This window comes from Solanum tuberosum, unplaced genomic scaffold (genome assembly GCF_000226075.1).
Source record: "Solanum tuberosum cultivar DM 1-3 516 R44 unplaced genomic scaffold, SolTub_3.0 scf01332, whole genome shotgun sequence".
Lineage (NCBI taxonomy): Eukaryota > Viridiplantae > Streptophyta > Magnoliopsida > Solanales > Solanaceae > Solanum > Solanum tuberosum.
The window spans coordinates 151-11,165 of NW_006240260.1; the positions used below are offsets into that span (position 1 = coordinate 151).

The 11,015-nt window shown below is 32.4% G+C and overlaps 2 long non-coding RNA genes across 2 annotated transcripts; both read left to right on the plus strand.

Moving 5' to 3' along the window:
* Positions 1-690: 690 nt before the first annotated feature.
* LOC107059333 (uncharacterized) lies at positions 691-6,095 on the plus strand. The gene is made up of 3 exons (XR_001472607.1): positions 691-1,142; positions 1,825-1,908; positions 5,880-6,095. It is a non-coding gene; the product is annotated as an uncharacterized lncRNA (long non-coding RNA).
* LOC107059334 (uncharacterized) lies at positions 2,067-4,642 on the plus strand. Its single transcript, XR_001472608.1, has 2 exons — positions 2,067-2,487; positions 2,848-4,642. It is a non-coding gene; the product is annotated as an uncharacterized lncRNA (long non-coding RNA).
* Positions 6,096-11,015: the final 4,920 nt, after the last annotated feature.

The following is an 11,015-nucleotide window of genomic DNA, read 5'->3' on the forward strand; positions in this document are numbered from 1 at the left end:
ATTGGCCTAAGAGCTTCAAGTCTCTTTTGAGTAAAAAGTTCAAGATTACAAAGCTTTCTTACTTTCACATAATGAGGTCCATAATCAGCCCATATCAAATCCATCCCATTTTTACTCACACTATCAAGAGGTTTTGTTCTAAACCTATTGGCCAAATTTTGATCATTATCTTTAAGAACTTCTTTAGCAAGTTCCGCATTATTCACCACCACGTTTAGTTGTGACCCAAGGTAAAAAGAAAAAATTGGCCCATAAATTTGGGCCCATTCAGCAAAGCATCGGAACCTCATTGGCGTTATGTTGAAGAGGTTTCCAATGACCGGCCACGGCCAAGGACCCGGAGGCAGCTTGGCCGTGAGCCGGTTGTAGAGTTTGTAACATAGAAAGATGATAAATATAGAGAGAGAGAGTACTAAAGGAAAAGCCATTATGGAAAATAAATTAATATAATTGTGTTTGTGTTTGTGTGATGAAATAAGGCAAGCTAAGCCCCCTTTAAATACTATTTTTTCAATTCACTCGAAGAAGAAAAAGTCATATTAGCATGATGACGATCGGACGACCACTGGCAATTCTGAAAAATTTGATATGATTGAAGGGCAAAATAGTAAACAACTATAACAAAGTGTAGAAGCATCTTCCAATTTTCAATTTAAAAATATAAAAAAATATAAAGGAAAGAGGAACAGTATAGAAAGAGAAGACCTAATGCATGACTTCATTTTCTTCTTCCTAAAATCATCCGAAAGAAACCAAAGTATAGCTTCATCTTCTTAAAATCATCGAAGAGAAGATGAACATACGCTTTAAGTTGATTTTTCTGTTGAGAGAGAATGCTTATAGTATGGTGGTTTGCAGAAAGAGAGAGAGAAGGAGGGAAGCGGCTGAGTGTGAGAAAATTAATTTGAGGGCTCAATCCGAAAGAAACCCAAAGTATAGGTTCATCTTCTTAAAATCATCGAAGAGAAGACCTAAATTGCACAATTTCATCTTCTTGAAATTAAAGAGAAGACCCAAATTGCACAGCTTGCATCTTTATGAAGAAAAAAAAATTGAAGAGTCGCAGCTTCATCTTCTTGAAATCGAAGAGTCTGAGCTTTATCTTCTTGAAATCAAAGAGTCTTCATCTTCCTAGAAGTAGAGTGAGTTTTTTTTTCTTCCTTTATTTTCTGTTGTATGCTTTTCTTTTAGGCATAATACATATATTGGACCTTAAACTTGGCTTCAAATTTTAACTTTGACCTCCAACTTTCAAAGTGCACAAATAGACACTTTTAACTATCCAACCTTTTAATAAATAAACACGCGTGTCTTACCTGGCAAAACGCGTGATGTGCATGCATTTTGCGCGAGTGAGAAGTAATTTTTGAGGCACACAACAGTGAAAAAAATGCTGAAATGACAACTTTACCCTTAATTAATTTAATTTTATTTTTTAGTTCTAAAATGGACGTGTAAAGTGTTTAATTAGTTGGCAGCCATTGAGTGGCTCGCTAATACACGTGGCAGCGTTTGCATTTCACGCTCTTGGCTCCAAAAATCGCGTGTTTATTTATTAAAAGATTGGATAGTTAAAGTGCTTGTTTGTGCACTATGAAAATTGGAGGTCAAAGTTAAAATTTGAAGCCAAGTTTAAGGTCAAATATATGTATTATCCCTTTCTTTTAACACACACAAACAAAAAGAAGACGAGAAGAGAAGACCAAATTGCATAGTGTACAACTTTATCTGTTGCTTTCCGTTTTTCCAATTTCATCAAATTCCAGAAATAAGATTTTCAATTTCTTCTTCTTTATTGGAACTTAAAGTTGTTATTCATTTCAGATCTTAAATCAGCACAATTTTATAATCAACAAACTTCTTGCTTCATCATTGGACCAATGGAGACTTGCTCATCTTCTTGATATGGTATTTGTTCCCTCTTTTATGATTTTCATTCTGATGAACTAAATTTTAATCTCTGGTATATTTCATTCATTTTGTGTGATGATGAATCTCAAGATCTCAATGAAAAATAATAATAAATAATATTAATAATAATAATAAAAAAATAAAAAAAAACTAAACCTAATAAGACGGTGCTCCTGTAATATTGAATTGTCATTTTATTATATGCATAAAAAGATACAATTGTTATTCTGCTTGATATTTAATTTACTTTATGTATAAAATAAATATATTATTTTACTTGTCCATTAAATCCCCTCCACATGGCTAAATATCAAACACAATTACTAAATATCTTCTGTCTAGAAATTTCCACTCATACCTTTAAATAACCCTTCATCTGCAATGGATTCTGGCATATCGGTCTCCCCTTCATATTACTCCAATTCTATATGGAAGTTCATGAGGCTTTACTATTATTGTTATATATAACTTTAGTGCTTTATATTAATTTAATTTACGTTTATGCGTTGCATATGGTGAAGGTCCATAGTTGAGCGAATCACCTTATAGTTGTTAGCTATTGCTGACTCTTTTTTGGTAAGTTGAATCTTAGATATTAATCTTCAGCAGTCCCTTGTTAAGCTTTATGTGGTTTTACGTTCTGGTGTAATCTAAGTTATTTAGAAAGAGAAGATACTATGAGCTCTTAGATCAGCTGCAAAATCTGTCATTGGAAATGTTTATTGTGTAGATAATTATAGATGTCTTACAAAAAATTAACCAAAAACCTTTTCCCAGAAAAGTGGAATTAGAATCAAAGTGTGTGCTTATAGCTATTTAAGATCACCAAGAACTGATTCTTTTCTATATTTAGACAAAACAAACATTCTTTTTACATTTGTAAGCGTTTTTTCCTTTCCTGGTATAGTGAACACCGCACTGTAACTTTTTCCCCAGATAATTAATAAAAAAATTCTTCGGGGGAACAGGGAAGTGAAACAGTTGGTACAGAGGTTCCTTTTTTCATATTCCGTAAGTTGTTCATAAGTTAGGACATGATTTTCTTGTGTACTACAATGTAGCAGGCAAATATGTCTTCTTTATTTCTGTTTGTAGCCTCCTTCGCTTGAAATTTCGTATAAGATGACTGTGCCTCCTATATATCATGGGGTTATCAATTCTGCTATTATACTCTTAAAGAACTATGAATCCAAAATGAGTTGTTGATCAGAAAGATAAAAGAATATCCCTTAGAACACTATAGTTGTCCATGATAGTTCCAAAAGAATTGAAAATTGTGCCTAAATGTTATTAGGAGTGGAGTAGTCAGAGTCACTTCTTCTATTTTATTTTCTGTACTCTTCATCAATGAATGATTCATTTTCAAGTTCTTGGATAACGTTAGGCTCGATCAATTTAACTAAGAGGAAATAAGAAGAATTTTCGAGTAAAATATAAGAAGAGAAAGGAGAACATGCATGGTACATAATGAGGATTAGACTTGAGTAGTAATTTAACAGAAGGCTGTACAGGTCTTGTTCAGTCACCAAATCTACACTACACTCTAAATCGAAGAAGCTCAAAATAGTAATATGAGGTTTGAGAATATGAGATAAAAATTTAAGAGGATTAAAAGAGAATCTAATCCTAAACTTCCGTGAATCTTCTTATTTAATTTTGAAGAGGCACAAAAAAATTATGTTAACATGAAGAAAAGTACATTTCGGATGAACTCAACCGTCCTGTATGCAAAAATCAAGAGTGTATATTACCAATTTTAGTTTTCTCCATTCTTTTTGCCAAGTTTCTTTTCTTATCTGGAGTAGTATAGGAATATTCATATGTTGTCCTTCGATTACGCCTTTCAGCCTAGCCGTAAGAACTGAAATGTCACAATATTTTTTTGACTTCGTGGTGTTGAAATGTGGCACACAGTTAGTAAGGAGTCAAATGGTTTTAACATTGTAACAAATATAGTTATGCCCACAATCAAATCAAAGAAAGCACAACTGCTTGGCAACTATAAGGCCAGTACATGAATTGCACATTAATTTTTGTTTGCTATTTATCAATTATTGAACTTAAATGGAAAAAAAACTATATGTTGTTTGTTACTATTTTCATTCCATATTCTCTTCTGCAATACTTTTTAAATCAGCCTTTCATTTTTAGCATTTTTAATTTCTCGTGAATTCCTTATCAAATAGCATAGAAATATACATAGCAGAAGAAAAGTATTTTCCATACAGACAATCATTTTATACACTTTTTTAAGTAAAGAAAATGGGATCCCAATATAGTGGAGAGAAGTTCCCACTATATTGTGTGGCAAGAACGAGTTCGAATAAAAAAAATAAAGATAGTACAGGCTACTGGCTACAGCAGTATAAAGATTCTTATGGATTTAAGTAGTAGATACTTTATAAGTAGTAGACTGTAACAAAATGTTCAAATTGAACTACAGTAACTAAGTGTGGAATGCAAAATGACGTTGGAGCATATTTGGTTGGTGGCCTGGATGAAATAATATGAGATAAGTCATGCACTGATAAGAATAATGACTTAGTTGCGGCTAAGTGCAATGGTACTTCAATTCACATGAATTCTGTTTGGTATTATTGGTGTTTGCGTTATTTTTTCATAGTATTGAAGGATGGTTAGTTTGGTAAATTACTTACTTCCAAGGATTTTGTTGTACTATGAGAAGGAGGAGAAAGAATGACTTGCCTGATAAATATCGGTGGAAGAATGATGCTTCCTTTGTACTGTGAAAATGTAAAAAAATACAGTTTATTTTATTTCTAATCTTTCTCACTGTCATACTCCGTACTCCATCCGTCTCAAATTATTTGTTTGTTTTAACTGGATACGGAGTTTTAAAAAATAGCAAACACTTTTAAATTTTGTGGTCTTAAACTAAAAATATGTAGAACATATTAAATTTCCTTTAATCTTATATATAATATAGTTTGAGTTGCGTCTTATGGCTTACCAAGATTTTCTTCGTTTATATGGGTTAAAATCTTGGATGAGTTGTGTCATTTTGTAGGCTATTGAGCTTTGTTCAAGTTTGGTTGGTCATATTGTCACTTTGCTTTATTAAGTGTGTTTCGCAATCTTTTACTCCAATATTAATCTTTAACTTGGATCTCATTTAATGCATTTGTAATTCATGCTTTAAGTTCTAAACATTTGGCTTTGTTGTTTTCTTACTACTTCTCATCATGCTTTAGAATTAATTCATTCTTCTATGGTAGTGTTTTATTTGTATGAAGAAGATGCTTCTATTCTTATTGTTATTAACGAGGCTTAGTTGAAGATTGATGTTGTCACATTTCCTGTGATTCTGTGCTGTATAACTTCTGTGATTAATTTAAAGCTAATTCTCTGGGAAAATACATCAAAATCGGTATTCTTGGGAAAAGTTATCCCATGTATATGTTATCCACAAAACAATTGGTGTTAGACTGTGAAATATTCTTGTCTTTATCCAATGACCAACTAACCATATATAGAGGCATATCAATGCAGCCCTTTAATTTAGACGTTTTGTATAAGATGATTGAGGTTTGGATAAACTCAAGTTCGATTGGAATTTGGCCAAGAGGAGTGGACATAATTTGTCTTCTCTGGCTTTGTAAATTGTTTGTTTCACTCCCTTTTTAAAAAATATTTTTTATCAATGTTGTTGTTTATAGAATTCTCCTTTAGTAGTTAATTTCTTTAAATATATTTAGCTTGAAATTATAACTCTTTTATGATAAGTAAATTTTTGTAGAGAGAGTTCTCGACAAAAACGTATGAGGCTGGTGTTTTTTCTTGGTTGTTTGTTGCAATGTAGGTAAACATTTGATGAACATATAAAATAATTGTGATTTTTGTCATAATTGAACATGATTTTTAATTATTCATTACTTTTTCACCTTCAACCTTGACTCTATATAATTACTGAAATACTGATATTTAATCCCTCAATTTTAATGTAACAGGTGATTTTAATCAAAGATGTTTCAGAATATCCAAGCATGAAAGATGCATCTGTTCTTGTCAATTTAAAATAGTATGTAAATGTATGTAATTAGCACTCCCACATATGGAAATGTTAGACTATGTAAGTATCTCACTTTAACATTCAGTAGTATGATATTCACATCAATATATAATGAACATATTTGGCAGCTATAATATGTTTAAATTAGTAATTTTTTTCATTGAAATATATTTTATTTTGTTTGTTTAATACGCAACTCATTAATTTTAGGTCCATAATAAATTATACGTTGGGCCCGTGTTGTTAGCATGGGTGGAGTAATATGACACGTCATATGGTTGAAAACATTTATAATGTACATGTGTGTCGTCTTTAAGTTGAAAATAAGTTGGTATGCACATGTTTGTTTTACTGGTATAATTTAACCTTACTTGATTATGCGAAAAATGTATAGTCGAAGGTGAGACTTAATTGTATTTTCATTAAAAATGTTGTTGTGAAGTTTGTTAATGTTACATTAATTTTATATGGCATCTATTTCGATCTTTGAGCGAGAAAGTCTAACACATGATAATTTTCATTCGCTTACAAAATTACAAAGAAAAAAAAAAGATCTTCTATGATGAGCTAGAGTTGAAGCAAAGAAAGACAAAAGTGGTTGTTCAAGGTCTGTTGGAAAGGCTATTATTGCTTCAAAGTTACTCACACATCTTGTAGAGTACAATCACTTCCTCTTTTCATTATTTGCTCTAATATTTCTTAAAATTTAATTAAGATGGTAATAGAACTCACTTTTCAAGTAGTCTTGATTATACAACATGTTGACACCCAATTTTGACCTTCCCCGATATAATTAATTTCCGAACTTCTTAATTTTCAAACGATTTAAGATAATTAATTTTAGAAATCTTGAAAAAAAAAAAAAATATAAAAAAATATATATAGTTTGCAAGTTATCTTAAATAATCTGTCACTTTTTATGATCTTAAATTATAATATGTCTTCTATATGATTTTGCATACAATCAGTATCTTTATGAATATTCGAAAATTGTCTCAAAACGATTTAGTTTTGTTTAAATATTTGGCTATCTGGTTTAAGTTAATTAGTAACTTATATTTCAAGTTAATTAGTTTATAATTAAGTTAATTATTATATAATTATGTGTCTAATTAGTATATTTTATAAATATCTAAAAATCATATCAAAAGATTTTTATTTCTTTTTAGCTAAGTGTTGTACTAACTTAGTTTAATTTAAATCATAATTACGATTTTGCATTAATTAGTTCATGTTTAAATTAATTATGTTATTATCAAGTTAACTATTTTATTTCGTTAAGAATAAGAAGCTCGTAAATTAATTACACTAACTCATCTTATTTGACTTTTAGCCGAATCTATCTTAATTAACCAAGATTGGCTATATCCTTAATTCCAAATTGGCTATGGTTTAGACCTATATGGTCAAAAACTTAAATCCAATTCATACGTCCAACTTAAAAAAGACCAAATGTTGGGCCTTTTGTATTTTATTTATCCCCTTCAGTCAACCCAATACTAAAGAAACCAACATAATTCCCTCAATTCAATATCCTATCAGCTAACATTACTTTCCAATTCAATAACAGCAGCCCACTAAAATGAGACCCAATACGTTCCAACACCAACAATACTAAAATAATATATTAACAACAACATACACAAAACCGACCCTTGCACTGTTCTTCTTCTCCAGCAGCGTTCAGCAGGCCCAGACGCGAACAAGCAGCAGCGAGAAACAGTACAGCAGTCCAACGTACACTGCAATTTTTTGTCTCCTTATTCACGTCCCTCTCAAATTGTACGTTTCCAGCAGCAAGCAAGCACGCGTCTGCCCCCATTCCTCTTCCGGAATGGGGTGAAATCTTCAGAAAAAGGATGTCTCCCCTAAATGGTGAAAGGATTCGAAATTCAAAGGGATGGACCCTATTTTGTCCAAAATTTCCATCCGTTTCCCCCCATTTTTTGGAGAACCCTAATTTTCCTTCTATATATGTTGCATAATATTCACTGTTAAGGGGGATCTCTCATGGGAGTTAAATTTTGATTCTTTTGAACTAAGTTAGAAAAAAAAGGAGAGTCATTACAAAGAGGAAAATAGCTACAGAGAACACATAAGGAGCACGATTGAAACAACAAGAAGAGATAGTTTCGATATTAGTTCACGTTCTCGTTCATTCACCCGAATCCATCGGAATCTCAGTTCGGTGGTGGAATCTCGCTCAGCTCGTTTGTCTTCGGTTCGCTGCCCGGAAAAGGTAATCTCTTTCCCTTTATTAAATTCCTCTTCACCTCATATTTTTGATTCTCGAAGTTTGCGATTTTGATCATGTTGCTGATCGTATGTCATCTCTCTGCTGCTATTTTGTCAAATTTTTAAGGTCATGAATGATGTCTACACTTGTTTGCTTCAATTTGAAGATAGAAAAGAGCTCAGTCCTTCGCCTCATGTCATTAATTGAAAGTGATTCATAGTTTTCATACATGCTCAAGCTCGTTAAACCAGATTTTCCAATGTATATTAGCATACCTTTTTGCATTGATAAAATGTGTGGATCAACTTCTTTACATTGCTATTTCTGGACATAGCTGCTTCTCTACTCTATTATCAAATTTTTAGTGTTATGTTTGAGTAGCTTACTGTTCTGCTTTGTGTGTCCTGTGTCTTTTTACGATTTTGAATGTCTCATGTTTTTCAACCTCGATAACCTAGCCTCTAAATCGCTTCATCTGCTCTTATGAGCCTTTCTTTGTAAAATCGGGTCATGTTCTATGTAAGTTTGTTCATTGAAACTGACTCTGTTCGGTTTCAGCGGAGATTCGTTAATGTGGGTCTGGTTGTAGTGATATTTGTTTCAGATCCGTGATGGATTTAGCTTTAATGTGATTGCTCTCGAACGAATTTTAGCTAGTGCAGTAAAAAATAATAATTTATCTATGTGAGTTTTAAGTCTTGGTTTATATTATTTAGTCGTCTGCACTCCTATTAAGCCTAGCATAGGTGCTTCTTACTGTTTTAGTGTTTCAATAGCTTGCGAATATTTGAAGTATGAATGTATAATTATTCATTTAGCTCAATTTTCTTCTTTGGTCCAGTTTGCCTCTGTAACCGTTACTAGTGATAGCGTTTCTTTATTTACTTGGATATGAATGCAACCTCTTCCCATTTTTGAAAATTGACTCAATGCGATAGTGATTAAGACTGTGTTCCAGAAGTGATAGAATATTCGATCATGATTTAATATCATATCTAGAGTTACATATTCTTCGAGAAGAATAGTTGTTGATGTGTTAAATCTCCAAAAGAGTAGTTGTAGTATTTGTTTTTTTATGAAAAGAGTAATTTTGTAATTTTGGAACAGTAGCATATCATTCCCTTTAGTATGTCTTCCGATAAATAAATTTGATGATTTCCTTAAGTGTGATTATCTTTTCTTATTAGCTAGTCATTTGTGGGTCCCTTGGGGAGTTATGTGATTTATTTTCACTTGCCTGTAGCTTAACTCAGGTCATGGCCAAAATATGTTTGTTATGCTAAAAATGACCTCATATTATTGTTCTTCCATTAGTACACTTGACATGCTTTTCTATTTTCTAATTTCCTTTGAACTGAAAGTTTCCCTTTTGTTTTATGTGTTAAAGGCATATTTGTCATAAATCTTTTTTTTTTTTTTTTTTCCGAATATGTCATGGAAGTGATTTCTTAGTTTACTCTGGTATAAAATATGACCGTCTCTTTCTCCATTCCCTTCTAATATACTAATTTTCATTCCCTTTTGGTTTTGCATGTAAATCTGTCCGAGTTCGCCACGAGTTCTTTTTTCCTTGCATTTCGAGAGAGCCGTAAAGGCTTAAGTTCCTTCTTTCCGAGTCAACCATCTTTGAAACTGACGAACAGGTCTCGGAGCTTGAAAGAATATGCAACATATCAAAAATTTGGAAAGATTGGGTCAAACGCCCATCTTTCATTTTTGTATTTTGTTATTTTGGGTCTAAGCCCTTGTCATTAAATTTTGCTATTACTTTATTAGTTTTTTAGGACAGGTGGAAAATTGGGTCTAAGGCCCAAAAGAGAGAATGATTACTTTGTGTTAGTCTAGGACAGGTGGCGAAAATTGGGCCTTTTGGCCCAAAACAAAATTAGGCCCAAGTGTTGGTCCAGGCGGACAGAAAAACCAAACTTGGGCCCGAGTCTCTTTCCCTTTTCTATTTTATTGTGTTTGTGTGCTTGTTAATATTTGTCACTAATCTTAAGGTCGAAAAATTCAAATCCCCGGAAGACGCCTATTTTGATTTAACAATTTAACAAAATCAGTCAACTCTCAACAAGACTTAAAGAAATAAATTTTGCGAGATAACTCACTTAGATAAAGTTTAAATATTTCCCCTTCTCCCCTTTTAAATAGTTTCAACCATAAAATGGTTCAATTTTGCAAATCGAGTTAAGTTAAAATTATTTAGCCAAATAATTAATTGTCGGATAACCGCATTAGCGGGTGTTCTAGGTGCTTTAAAACCCTTCCTAGAACACTAATATGAACCCCCGAACTCCCTTATATTTTCAATTGATTCCCTGTTTTAATCTGTTGAAAAAATAGTTTTCTTGATTTTTCTTAAAAAATTAAGTGGCGACTCTAAACTAGTCCAAAATATATTTTTTAATAAAATAGAATGGCGACTTCCGCTGGGGATTTGAATGGTTCTAACCTTAAGATTAGTTTATTTGGCTATGTGTTTAAATTGTTTATGTGTTTAAATTATCGTATTTTATATTAACTGTTGCATTCATGGCACCCGATTCCGCCAAACGGCAAATAGTTTGCATTAGGAAAAAAGGCAGTTACGTGGCTTACCACGGCTGTCCTTCAGAAAAAACACAAGTTGAATTCTTTGGAAGTGATAAACGAATAGTTGGCTTGTGGTCATCCAACGTCGTTTATTAGACTTCACCCCGTTGTTTGTCCGACTCGGGTAACCGTCATTTCTAAACCAATTCTAGTCAACCTAGAGTAGAGCGAAACCAAATCCAAATCTAAGCATTAGCCTAAGACGGCTTAATACCCAAGGCGTATTAAGTCCATTAGTAAAACCGC